We start from the raw sequence: 15,232 nt of genomic DNA, 5'->3' as shown, positions 1-15,232 counted from the left end.
TTCATACCTCATTTTGTTGCCTTTATTCTTCCAGGACTGGAGGATAGGGAGGAGGGAGGAGAGGAAGGACAGTTAAGGGGCAGGAGAGGTCTTAGTTCAGTAGACTGCAGTCTAGCCCTTTCTTTTATGGAGAACTTTACAGGTCTTTTGGTGATCTTCTCGCACAGGAGGCCTCTCTTAGAAGCATTTCTTGACAAAAGTCTTGCCTTCCAATCAAGTCATGTATGACCTACCCACCCATCTACTCACCCTCCCAACCTGCAGCCCTACTGCAACAGTCCGCGCACCACCTCTAGCCTTTCTGCCGAGTGCCTTCCATTGGCAGGAAACTCTCTTGGGTAAGGTCTTCTTCAGAGAAATTAAAGGCTGGGCACTTGTTCAGGTCTACCTTGTCCTCGAAAAACATGATCATCTTTGTGTTACCATCAGTGAACGTAGCTTGCTCTCGCTGTGCCCCATCCACTCACTCCACCTTCAGAGAGGAGCTCCCAAGGCAGAAATCCAGCATCAGTCCCTGTGTCTGCCAACCTTCCACCCCATCCCAAATCTAGACATACAAGTCACATTTGTTGAGCAGTTTTCTTGTAAATGATTTACTTGGCTTATGTTAAAGAGGAAGTTTCCCTCCCCTCAAGGGGAGAGAGTCAATAAACAATGTAGCATTGGCATCTCTCTTCAGAGAGATACTTGCTCTCCAATCTTCCTCTTATTTATCATCTCACATCTGCTTACATACCCTTGAGATGAAGGGCTAAGAGCCACTGGAGAATTTTTTAAGCCTCTTCTCATAGATATACATAGAAGTTATGGTACTTTTCTTTATTAAGTACAAGCAATTAACACCTTTTGCTTTCACCTTTGCTGCCTCACATAAATCTTGGAAAACAGAAAAACTTTTATTATGTGACCTCTTACATACATAATATAACTTCACTTAGAAATGGGTGTTATGAAAAACACTAAAGCAGAGAAAAGGACAGAGTGTCAAAACAGTGAGTTGTAGGAACAAATCCAGGTAGGATGGTAAGAGAAGGCTACTCAGAGAAAAAGCACTCAGAGAAAAAGCAGATGCCTAAATGAAGCAAGGAGGTGAGATGCAAAAATCAGGGGAAAAGGCATTAAGGCAAAGGAAACAGCAAATGCACAAGTCCTAAAATGGGAATGAGCTAGGTGTATTCAAGAAGTAAAAAGAAGGTCAATGTAGATAGAGTTGAATGAAGACAAGAAATGACAGAAGTTAATATAAGAGAGGTGGATAGGGACTAAATCACACAGGCCCTTTTAGGGCATAAGCAGGCATTTGGATTTGACTCCGAGTGATGGAAGTCACTGGAGGGTTTTGAGCAGGATGGTATCATGAGTCTGGTTTCTGTGTTTCAGAGACCACTTTGGCTGCTATGTGAATAATATATGATGGAGTTAAAATCATCCATATGTGCAAACTACACTGAGGATCTAGTGAGAGCATTGTGCTTGACGCGCATGTTCAGTTAGTTCTAAAACTTACACAAACAGAGCTATAAAGAGCAACACAAGATGCTGTGTAAAACCCTTCTAGGTATCCTTTAGACGCTATCTAGTTAAAGGTGTGAAATGTGAGGCTAGAAGTGAGAAGGAGTGTATTCAAGATTACAGAGATAGTTCAGTGCAATGTAGGAAGCAAAGTTAATACGTGTTAAATATATTCAAGCGAAAAGCCTTTGAAAAACAAGTTTGGACTCTATTGCTGCATAACAAATCACCCCAAACTTGGTAACCTAAAACAAAAAACCATCATTTTATAATATAATTAAGAGTATAAGTAAAAATACTGAGATAGGATAGGGAAAAATAATTTTGACAATCGGAAGTATTTCAGGGTAAATTTAAAAAAAAAAAATTGGGGATAGGACCAAGACACATAGTGTGCAAAACACAGAGGGCAAAATGATATCTGCCTATATCAGATGGCTACACAAACATAGATCTGTGCATGCACACACATACACAACTATAGACACCAGAAACCTGTAACCCAAAGCTGCGATAGCATCCATTCTGATCAGTACTCTTTCTCCATAGCTATTATGGCAACTGGCAAGTATGCTCCACCACTTCTGTAAACATTTATGTATCCTTGGAGAGCTTCCTCTGACCTACTGGCAAAGGTTTGTTGATGGTCGTCCTCTGAGCTCAGGGCAAAGCAATTTCTTTGGAATCCTGTTGTCATCCATCCTCCTCACATGAACAGGCTGGAGAAGTAGAGTTGTAAAGCGCATGGCTTTGGTGCCAGTGGATTGGACAGGCTCCAGCTTCTTACTCTTAGCGACCTTGTTCTGCCATTTGATGTTAAATATAGAATGTAAGGAGCAGGGTGAGAACTCCAGAGTCCCAGACAAATTCGAATTCTTCCTATCTCTTCATCTATCAACATCTGCTTATCTCTCTATTTTATGGCGCTTATCGTCACAGTTCTCAGTTACTCCCAGTTTTTTTTACCCTGCTACAAGTGAATCCACTCTTTTTTTTCTTTTTCTTTTTTTTCTTTTTCTTGAGACGGAGCTTAGCTCTTTCGCCCAGGCTGGAGTGCAGTGGTGCAATCTCGGCTCACTGCAGCCTCCACCTTCTGGTTTCAAGCGATTCTCCTGTCTCAACCTCCTGAGTAGCTGGGATTATAGGCACCTGCCACCGCGCCCGGCTAATTTTTGTATTTTTCATAGAGATGGGGTTTCACCACCATGTTGGCCAGGTTGATCTCAAACTCCTGACCTCGTGATCCATTCAACCTTGGCTTCCCAAAGTGCTGGGATTACAGGCCTGATCCACAGTGCCAGGCCGAATCCACCCATTTATAGTGGGACGCTATGCTTAATAATGTCACGACTACTAATGATACAATAAAATATCAACTAGCCAGAACTCATTTACTACAAGTCTCAGTAAACCATAAATTAAAGTAGAAAACATCACACTATAGAAAACACTTTATATAAGAGTTGCCCAAAAGAGAAAACTTCTGTTGTTTGTGAAGAACATGTACATTCTGCCCAATCTCCTGTGTTTTTTATATTTTTAGCTACTCTACAACAATATAATTTTCAAAAGATTTGACAAGTAAATGCCATGGTATAGTGAGAAACACTATATTAAGTCTTAGATATCCTAGATAGAAATAAATCTCTTATATCACCCTGTTTAGTGCAAGACCACTGAAAGCTTACCCTATAATCTTTGATAGTAACACTAGCCTCAGTTTTCTGATCTGTTAAATAAAAAAGTGAAGTGAGTGATTTCTCTGTTTCGTTTTAGGTTTATGATTTGAAGATTCAAAATACTGTGAATGATACATCTCAGTTAAATAGAATATTCAGTAAAACAGAACTTTCACTCCCCCAGATTTTGTTTAAAGTTCTACTATAAGAGCAACAATAGTCATATCTTTTCTCTGTATATCATTAAACATCATAAACATTTTTGCACACATCTCTCCTTTTATTTTAACTTCAAAATGTCATTCAAAACTCACAGATGATCTATATTTCTGTGCCCTAGCAAGTATATGATATTGAAGAGATGGATGTATTTAGATGACAGGCAAAAAGATTCTATTGGGGGCAGTTTGTACTATTTATTTTCTTGAGTAAAAGAAATACTTTAAGATCTTTCAAGAAGAAGTGAATGAATGGTGAAAACTAAAACTATAGAAACATAAGTCATTCAATATGCTCCAGTATCAGAGCATTATAATAATCTTTCAAGGACATGTGGAAAAAAAAAATCCAAGCTCAACTATGGGTCCAAGTAAAAGCTAAGTTGAATCAACTATCTAAAATAATGCTTCATATCTTTGAATACTTTTTAACTTAGAAAACAGTTTCACACACATTATTTCATTTAAATGTCACAGGCCGGGCACGGTGGCTCAAGCCTGTAATCCCAGCACTTTAGGAGGCCGAGACGGGCAGATCACGAGGTCAGGAGATCAAGACCATCCTGGCTAACACGGTGAAACCCATCTCTACTAAAAAAAAATACAAAAAACCAGCCGGGCGAGGTGGCCGGCGCCTTTAGTCCCAGCTACTCGGGAAGCTGAGGCAGGAGAATGGCGTAAACCCGGGAGGCGGAGCTTGCAGTGAGCTGAGATCCGGCCACTGCATTACAGCCTGGGCGACAGAGCGAGACTCCGTCTCAGAAAAAAAAAAAAATTCACAATGCCCTGAGTCATTTTTTATTAAAGCAGAATTGTTCATGTCATTTTATAGATGAATCAACTGAGGCTGGAAAAAGATAAGCGACTTGTCCAAAATCACAAAAGCAAATTGGGGAGGAAATCAGGACCTAATTGAATCAAAGAATTCCAACATTTTGGATCTTAAAGGTCATCTCATGTGAGGCTTTAATCCTGTGGCGATGATGGCCAATTGTTCATTCAAAACTGGAGTTTTCTTTCCATATTACAGATTTTTAACTAGGAAGTGGCTTCCCTGCCAGGGACCACATCTGCCCGTCTCTCTTGTATCTAAGCGAAATCATATAACCACTTATCACCAATAGAACGTGAACAGAAGTGATGTATATCATTTCTGAACCAAGATAACTAAGGAGCAGCTCTGCTTATTCCTTCCTAACCTTCTGTTTTTCTGGCTCAGAGGACACTAAAGCCAAAGGAGATGGTTGAGCCAAAGATGGAAGGAGCCTCATGCCTTGAGTCACCACAAGGGAGAAAGTCACGTGCCAACAGGAAATCTCACTGTTCATTACACAAACAAGAATTAATCTTAAATTGTGCTAAGACATTGATGTTAGAGATTTACTTTTTCTATTATTAGCATTATCCCAACAAACAAAAATGCCCCTGCAATTCCCTACCTCCATCTAAACACAGTAACAAGGGCTCGCTCCTACCATAAGAAGACCATTCCATATTTGAATAGCTTCTGACTATTACAAAGCTTTTCACTACATTGAGCAAAATGTTTTTTTATTATCTCAGTTTGATTATAGTGTGCCTTTTGAACTCTCACAGAACTGACGGAAACCTCTTCCGTGTGACTTATGTCTGCCACAATCCCTTATCATGGTTACAGACTAAAGACACTTTATAGAAACAAGGTTTCCACAACAAGACCATGAGTCTCCCCTTCTTTGGAAGTGTCTGGTATAATTCTGGACAAAGAATGGGGGTTGATGAATACTGAGTGTCTTGTGCAAGCTTGATTGATTTTGGAGTTAAGTTGTCATCTACTTCAGAGCATTTCCAAATTCACCCAAACCAAGTTATTTTCTTTCTCCGCTGTATTCCTACAACACCCCACATGTTTTTTCTATTACAACCCTTTCTACATCATATTATAATTGTAACCTTCCCTCAGAACTATAAAGGCATCTGGGCTCATTCTATCACCAGCAAGAAGTCCATTTAACATGGGTTCAGAGCCACAGCTCACACTATTCCAGGGGACATCATTGACATTATAGTCTAAGGCTGTGCTATAAAGTGACCTCAATCATGAAAACTCTTGGAGTCCAGAGAGTGATGAAAGTGATGCAAATATTTTCTTACATACTGTTTCCCTTAGGTTACCCCTCAATCTTCTTTGAAGGTCCCTGGAGATTTCACGTGATTCCCTTGCTCCCTCCTTTTCTATTATTCTCACTCTGCCCAAAAAAACCTAAGCTTTATCCCACATACCCTTCATGCCTTGCATTCAAGCAAAGCAAACATGAGGTATTCAGAATGGGGCAGCAAGATGACAACGAACTTCAAACTTGCTAATATCGACAGCTATAACAGCATAGCTTAAGAAATCATTATGTTAAAAGATACTTCTCTCCATGAGGGGGATGTTTGAAGTGAGGGAGGAGATTGAACAGCTGGATGAGGAGAGACAAAGAGAGTGAAGGAAGCCGAAAGCCCGTCATTCCCCATGAATTCCTGATTTGTTTGTGTGTCTTCTCTAACTCATTATATATTTATTTCTCACTTATTTAAAACTTCTATAGCACTTACTAAGTGTAGGCATTGTTCTAAGCATTTTGCAAAAGTGAATTCACTTAACCCTATAACTGGTCCATACATAGGAGGTATTGCTATCGGCATTTTACAGATGAAGAAACTGGAGATAGAGGTTTCATAACTTGCCTGAGGTCACTATCGTGGAAGTTACCTGTGTTGCCTCCTTGCCTTGTTCTCATCCACAAGTAGGAAAGGATTTCTGGTTTGCTGTTTTAGAGATAAGGAAAATAAAGCTTGGCTCAGAGAGTTTAACTGACATGCCCCACTTCACGTGGCTGGCTGCTAAACTGAAAGCTGGATCAGTAGTTTGAATGGAAATCCTTTGCTTTTCATATTTGCAAATGCTATTTGTGGAAATTTATTTGAGATAAGTTTTATGCTGGGCCTCCAGGTAGGTTTAAACTATTGCTTGCTTTTTGCTTCTTGGAACTACACTAAATAAAGGTCCTACTGCCTTGGTATAAAGTCTCATCCTGAACCTGAGGCAAACATTTTCCTCTTGTTTATCAAACCTTCCATGTACTAACAGGAGGGACAGAGGGCCAAGAGCTCCAATTCTTTCACCAAACAGCGGTGATTTTGAAGAGTTATTTAACCTCCCTGGTCTTATGTTTTGTACTTTTGCACATAAAACAAAGAGGTTGGATTGAATACCTGTTAGGTCCTGTGTGAGTTGACATAGAAAGTGAAGGTGAGCTTCATTGCAAGCAAGTACAATGAAAAGCAATACAATCAGGCAGAAATTATCCAAACCTTAACTGTGGAGAAGGAGCTGTGAACTCTCACTTGTGGTCTGAGAAATGGATTTGAGAATTTATTGTAGACTGCTAAGAACATCAGCCCAACGTGCTGTAGCCTCAAAGGTCAATCAAATGATAAGATATTATCCAAAAAGGTAAAACACAAATAAAAAGGTACACTTTTTAAAAAGAACACATTTAGCATTTACCCAGAAAACAGAACCAGTACGTTCCTATTTGAAATGCAATGCTCTCCAAGTCGCTACATCTCTTGAAACAGACTGAGGAATTAGAACAAATCTAGAAGGAGAAAATGTTAATGGTTTTGAGCCTGGAAAGTGGTCATCATTGAAGGACAGCCTAAAAAGATTTAAATTACACTGCGATTATAAAAAAGTAATTATCTGTCATTAGTAGCCCGTATAATATTTAATAACATTTCCTAATTTAGTTATACATACATATTTAAAGTCTCAGATTAAATAAAGTAAAATGTTATTTTAGATATAATGCTTCTTCTAACTTTCACATTTCATGAAACAATTGTACTCAAACTTTTCATGTGTACCTGTAGTATAAATAACTTTTTCATCATTAAAGTCACATTTTGGGTCAACTAACACAGTTTTACAAAATACATCCTTTTCACTGCCATTGATGTCATTTAAGATGCAATACCTTTGAAATCATGTATCATATTTCACCAGAAATTATATTTCAACCCACGAGTACCCATTCACATATCATTTGGACAATGGGTCATTTCATTCATTCAGCAATTGTAATTAAAATAATTTTAACACTACAATTTATTTAATGTCCTTTCCACAATTTAACCAGTTAACAACACTGCCTTTTTAAGTTGTTCACAATGACATAAAAAACTTGCAATTGTGAGACTATACCCCTAGAAATATTGACTCAATTACCAATATTTTTGCCTTCTTTATTTTAATAATTTCACCAGATGATTTTTCTAAACAACAAAAAAGAGCTTTAATTGAAATGATTTCAGGATAATTTGTCTTCTTTTAAAAAGTATTTGGTTGTTTAAAAAAAATTGAGGAATTCTGTCATAATATGAGAAAGTATAGGCTCAAACATAAGGCCATTTCTTCTTTTCCAAGAGATAACTAGAAGATCATTCATCTTATATTTGTACATATAGGGGATGCTAATTATGAATTTGTAAATATCATAAGGGCTAAATTTTAGTTATTTTTTGAAATAGTATTTCCTAGGACATTGATTGTTAAAGGGGTTGGGAAAAATTCCATATATTATGTGTATATAACATTTCATATATATTGTATATGAAATATGTGTATAAAATTCCATATATTTCCAAGAGATAACTAGAAGATAGCTCACCTTATATTCATGCATATAGAGGATGCTAATTATGAATTTTTAAATATAATAAAGGTGGTCAGGCGTGGCGGCTCATGGCTGTAATCCCAGCACTTTGGGAGGCCGAGGCAGATGGATCACTTGAGGCCAGAAGTTCAAGACTAGCCTGGGCAACATGGTGAAACCCCGTGCCTACTAAAAATACAAAAATTAGCTGGATGTGGTGGCATGCACTTATAGTCCCAGCTGCACAAAGGGAGGCTGAGGCATGAGGGAATCACTTGAACCCAGGAGGTGGAGGTTGTAGTGAGCCAGGATTGCGCTACTGCACTCCAGCCTGGGTGACAGAGTGAGACTCTGTCTCAAAAACAATAATAATAAATAAATAAATATCATAAAGTCTAAACTTTGGTTATTTTTTAAGATATTATTTCCTAAAACATTGATTACTAAAGGGGTTGGGGAAAATTCATATTTTTTATATATATGCATATACACATACACATACACACAATACCTATTTCATATATGTATACACTATACATATATATATATATATATATATATATAAAAAATAAGGAATTGACTTAAGAAATGATGGAGGATGAGAATTCCCCTGACCTGTAATCAGCAAACTGGAGACCCCAGAAAAGTCAGTGGTATAGTTCCAGTCTGCATCCAGAGGCCTAAGATAAAGGAGTGCCAGTGGGGTAAGTTCAGTCCGAGGGCAGGAGAAGACCAATGCTCAGCTCAAGCAGTCAGGCAGGGAGAGAAAGCAAATTCTCTCTCCTTCCACCTTTTTGTTGGGCCCTCAACTGATTGGATGAGGCCCACCCACATTGGAGAAGTCAACCTGCTTTATTCAGTCTAATGATTTAAATGTTAATCTCTTCCAGAAACGCCCTCATACTCACACACATAGAAATAACATTTGGCCAAATATTGGACACCCATGACCCAGTCACAGTGACACAAAATGAACCAACACAATTGGTTAAGTCGATTTAGGTATCAACTTGACTGGATGAAGAAATACCTTACCTAGAGAACCGGTAAGGATTATTTCTGGGTGTGGCTGTGAGGGAGTGACTCTGAGGGTGTTTCCAGAGAAAATTGACATGTGAGTTGGTAGGGACTCAGTGGGAAGACCCACCCTCAATGTGTGTACGCACCATCTAATTGGCTGAGGTCCTGGATAGGACAAAAAAGCAGGGGAAAGGCAAATTCACTCCATCTGCTGAAGCTAGGACAAACTTCTTCTAAAGTTGGACATTGGAACTCCAGTTTCTCTGGCATTTGGACTGTGGGACTTGCACCAGCAAACCTGTGGGTTCTCAAGCATTCAGGCTTCAATGGATAATTATACCATTGGCTTCCCTGGCTCTGAGACTTTGAAATGGGCTGAGTCGCACTACCAGCATCCGAGGGTCTCCAGCTTGCTGATATCCTGGCATGGGACTTCTCAGCCTCCATAATCACACAAGCCAATTTCCCTAATAAGTCATGTCTGTCTATCTATCGATTGATCTATCTCCCTCCTATTGATTCTGTCTCTCTGGAGATTCCTGACTAATACATTTAGTATGTAATTCTAGTTTGGAAATTAGTGCCTCAGAATTTTTAGCACAGTGTCTTCCAGCACCCAATGTTGCTCTAGAGATATTACACATCATTCACATTTCTGCTTTTCGATATGTAACCTGGTTTCTCTCTCTTCACGTTTGCTCACAGCGTCTCTCTCGACTTTCAGAATCTTTCCTTCTGTTTTGAAATTTCATACTGAGATTTCCTGTTTGGAAATTTTATGTTTCTGGGTGTATTTTCACATTGTGCTAAACATTTTGTAAGCTGGTTCAATTCAGAAGTACATATCCTTCTGCTTTTAGACATGTTTTTATGTTATTTCTTTGATAATACATACTTCCGTTGTCTATTTATTTCTAGAAATACTATTTGTTTCTAGAAATACTATTACATTATTGAAACAATCCTCTAATTTTCTTACCTTTTTCTCTCTAGTTTTTCATTACTTTGACTCATTCTACTTTCTAGTAGACCTCCTAAAATATTTTCTCCAACTATAATATTAAATGTTTTATTTCTACTATTTTTTTCTAAATGCTTTCTTGAATATTCAACTACAGTAACATTGCTTTGTTTCTCTTATTTCTGTAGGGATATTAATTATAATTTTTGAAGATATATTTTTCCCTACCTGCAATGTTTCTGTTCTGTCTTGGTTTTCTTTTTTCTATTTGTTTTAGTTACTCTCTTTAATATTCGAGGCTTTCCCCATCTTAACAATCCTTGGCTTTGCCCTTGAGCTGGGCGTGGTGGCTCACACCTATAATCCCAGCACTTCGGGAGGCTGAAGAGGGCAGATCACCTGAGGTTGGGAGTTCAAGACCACCCTAACCAACATGGAGAAACCCTGTCTCTCCTAAAAATACAAAATTAGCCAGGCATGGTGGTGCATGCCTGTAATCCCAGCTACTCAGAAGGCTGAGGCAGGAGAATTTCTTGAACCCGGGAGGCAGAGGTTGTGGTGAGCCGAGATCATGCCTTTGCACTCCAGCCTGGGCAACAAGAGCAAAACTCCGTCTCAAAATAAAAATAAATAAACAACTGTGTTACATTCATACTGTGAAATATTACTCAGTAATAAAAAGAAAGGATCTATTTTTTAAAATGAGCATGGTTCTGTGTACAAAGGTAGAACGTTCCTTCAAAAGTTTCTTCAAAATGATTAAAAAAAAAAAAAAAAAGTAAGGTTGTCATTCCAGAGAGCCAGAAATTTCAACATCTGAATGTCCTTTCTCCAGAATCCAATCTTCTGTCCTACTGTGAAGATGAGGTAGACATAGGAAAGCAACAAGATGAATGTTTCTGGCTCTCAGCATTCTAGAACCTGATTATGGGAAAAGGGTGAAGCTGTTTTATAATTTGCTATGTAGATATTCATTTAATCCCGTTGTTTTTAGTCCCATCTCTCAGCCCTGCATATTGATATATCCACTGTTGTCCCAGAGACTGATATATATTTGTTGCATAATTTTTCCACAGTATAAACCTCTGTTCTAACAGGAGAGAAAGGAGGATACCACCTTGTCCCCTACCTTTGTGGACAGGGAAGGGTACCTGTGGACTCAATGACTCTGTAAGCAGACTTTCACTTAACCCCACTTTCAGTCCAGTGCCTCATCCTTGTCTTCCACATGTGCCTCCAAATGCTGAACCTCTCAGGGTTTTGCAGAGGGGATTGATTCATTCCACATCAGCGTCTACAGCTACAGGCACTTAGTTACAACTTCATCCAGTCTGTGAAGATAATTAACACTTGTCTCTCTACTTCCTTCTTTTAAAAGTGTGTTGAATTCTCCCATTGACTGTCATCTCCTTTTCTGTTTTCTGTCCTGGTAGGTTAATAACTTTTTTACTCCTTTACTTTTTTTTTTTGTTTTTAGTAGACGTGTGTGTGTGTGTGTTTGCTTAATTTTTTGGTTTGTTTTATTGATTTTAGCCTATGTCAGAACTTTAATGCCAGAAAGTTCTGGTCCAAAGCAAATGTTCAAATGCTGTAATAATATTGTTTTATCAGTTAGATGCATAAGACATATAAACATGATTGTCGAACGATTGTCCGGTCATCGAAATGATCATGACCATGACATTTATTATTACATTTATGATGCATGATGACGATGACATTTAATATTTATGATGACAAAACATTTATTTACGACGACATTAAACGATGATGATGCAAATGATGACGATGATGATGATGATGATGATGATGACATTATTTATTTATTAAACATACGATGATGATGACATAAAATGCATGATGCTCGCGATGATGATGACATTATTACATTTATTTATTTATTAAACATGATGATGATGATGACAGCATATGATGATGACATTATTTACGACATTACACATTAAAACATGACATTTACAAACATATTTATTTTACGATGCAACATTTATTTATTTATTATTACGATGATGACGACAACATTTTATTATGATGATGACACGCAATGATGTGATGACATTATTATGACGATGATGATGCAACATGACGACATTACGACAAACACCGATGATGATGATGATGATGATGGTTTATTGCACGATGACGATATTTATTTACGATGCACATGCATGATGATGATGATGGTGTATTGTCGATGATCTGATACACGATGACATTTAACGGCGATGATGATGACAATGATGATGATGATGATTTGGTTTATGATGTGATTATACGATGAAATGATGTGACATGAAATGATGAATGATGATGATGCAATGATGATGATGATGATGGATCCATGATGACATTACAATGATGATGAAAACATGATGACATAAAACATGAAACATGATGATGATGATGTAACGTGATGATAAATGAACATGATGAAGAGAGGAGGTGAGGGGAGGGGAGGAGGAGGGGAGGGGGGAGAGAGGAGGGGGAGGAGAGGAGGGGGAGGGGAGAGGGGGAGGAGAGAGAGGGGAGGAGAGGGGCAGAGCGGAGAGGGGAGGAGATGAGAGGAGAGGAGAGAAGAAAGGAATGAAGGAAGGAAGGAAGGAAGGCAGGCAGGCATAGTTTAGACTTAAGAAAGAAGATGGTTCAAGAATATTATGATGCAGACATTTAATGTAAAATCAACTCTAAGTTGTTATAAACTCTGACATTTCCACCAAAAAAAAAAAACATTATCACTATGCTTTGCCCCAGAAATATACCTCCTGGCAGACAGTGTGGGAGCTCTGGCTTCCTCAAACTGTCATATATTCTTTCTTCTACCAGGCATTTTTCAGTATGAAAAGAATTTTGAGAGGGGAGTGAGAAAGAGAAGGAAGAATGTGAAAATATCCAACTACCCTCTGTTCCCAGCAGGACAGTAAGTAAGGTCTCTGGCCAGCAGAGGGAAACTAGCACCCACAGAGAGCCCCCAAGAGTGCTGCACTGAACAGGGAGCTGGACACAGTCCCTGACTTGGTGACCTTTTGAAAGAGATGTGCTCCCAAACTGCTGGCAGGCACTACCAGGCTGGCTGCAAGGAGCCTTTGCTGATTTCCTAGGTTTCTCCCAGACACACTTAAAGCAGGTTATATGTGGTATGTGCTGAGATAGTAATAAATTAAATTATAGACCTGGACTAGTTATCTACCATATAATGGTAGATTATTTCACTCTCTGAAGAAACAAAGACTCTGTCCTTTCTCAACTGCCTTAGATTTTCTGAGTTGTTGTCCCAGAAATTTTTTAAGAGCATGTTTTGTTTTCATCTGAAAATCTGCCATCTTGTAAACATTGCATTTCTAATAGTTGAAAACTGTTTCTTGCCTTTGGTGTGCAATTTACCTTTAAATTAAAGTGTCAGGTGAGAGCAGATAGAACTTCTTTCTTCTCAAGTGTCCTTGTCACTGTCCTAGTTCAAGTTCTCATCACTGCCAGTTTGCTGCAACAGCTTTCTATCTGCCCTCAAGTTTGACCTTTCTGATTCAAATCTTGGTCTATCTGACTTCAAACTTATGCTGTTTTCATTTCACAACCTTCCCACTGACTTTTCTAGCCTGCTCATCTGATGTAATAAGAGAAGGACAGTACTTCAGAATTAAACCATTTGCCATCAATTCATGCTCTCTCTTCTCTCCCTTCTTTCTTTCCCTTCCTTCCTTTCTTTCTTTCTTTCTTTCTTTCTTTCTTTCTTTCTTTCTTTCTTTCTTTCTCTTTCTCTCTCTCTCTCTTCTTCTTTCTTCCTCTGTGAAATTCATGTTGATCACAGACCCTAAAAGTCAATATTCTTTATGTTCGCACGCTTAGAACCTAGTACAGTGTCTGCCACATAGTAAATTTTCCATTAAAATGTGTGAAAGCCATGAACTATTAATTTGTAGAAGTCATAATTTATATAAAGTGTGCAGTTTTCTTGAATAGCTGTAGTGCCCAAAGTTTAAGAGAAAAAAATAACAAATAATTGGGTTGACTGGATTGAGTCAGCATCTTTTCGTGCTGGGAAGATGTGTTGAAAAGATGAAGAGGAAGAGAGCTATCAGTATTGGCGAAAGATGGGTGGGTGAAGTGATGGATTGTGTGATCTAGCGCAGATCTGAAAGAAAGCGAAGACTTGACATGACTCATAGATTAGAGGATGGACCAGGAGACAGAATAAATATGGTGGAAGTGAGAGAAACTTGGAGAGAAAAGAGGTTGTAATCAGAAATACGATGTTGAGTAAGAGGTAGAGAAGTAACAAACTAATGCAAGAAGTAAGGAATGGCCACAGATGAGGACTGAGGATTATAGGAAAGCACAAACAAGTGTGAGGCATCAGAATCACAAGGCAATACGGCCAGAGTTTAGGAAAACATCCATGCTAGAAGTCACATGCCTTTGGTGACACAGCTGGTATATTGCCAGGTGGAACATACCTTGAGCAATGAGAAGCTTTTACATGAAGCTGAAGGAGTAGTAATTTGTCCCTTTCCTGACAAATGGGAACTAAGCCAGGCATAAGCAGGGAAGATTTAAACACATGATAGGACTAGAAAATACAAAGTGCTGTAATGTAGTACAAATTGTACTAAAATACTTGGAGGAACACAAACACATATTCAGTACAGACTGATAGATACTGGGGCCCTTGTAAGACAGGGAGTATTAAAGGGCACAAATGATCTGCTATTTTCTGTTCACTTCTCATTACCTATTAATTCAGTCTGTACGTATGCATTGGGTTCTTGAAAACAGCCTTGCATGTAAGCAAAGTTAAGCTTGTGCCTCTGTAGTCTACTTTTAGAGTTGTAGAGAGGTTCACTGTCCCTTGCAGGTCTGAAATGCCTTAAGGGATACAACTTTGTATTAAGAAAGTCCTATTAGTGTAATTTCTGTTGAGAAGTAACATTTTAATCGCTCCTTGAGAAATGATGTACACTGGGCAGTGAAGGCAGCATACTGAGAAGGAAAAAATTAGGTTACAGGACACTTTCTGGGAGATGAAGAAATCAGATGAGGTGTGAAGAAACAGTACAGAAGAGAGTAGGTGGAGGATTCCAAAGGCAACCCTCACTTGCCATTCAATGTCGCTAAGGAACTAAGTTGCTTGTTCTTGCCTCAAGGACT

Source organism: Papio anubis, chromosome 1 (genome assembly GCF_008728515.1).
Source record: "Papio anubis isolate 15944 chromosome 1, Panubis1.0, whole genome shotgun sequence".
Taxonomy (NCBI): Eukaryota; Metazoa; Chordata; class Mammalia; order Primates; family Cercopithecidae; genus Papio; species Papio anubis.
This window is presented reverse-complemented; position numbering follows the sequence as displayed.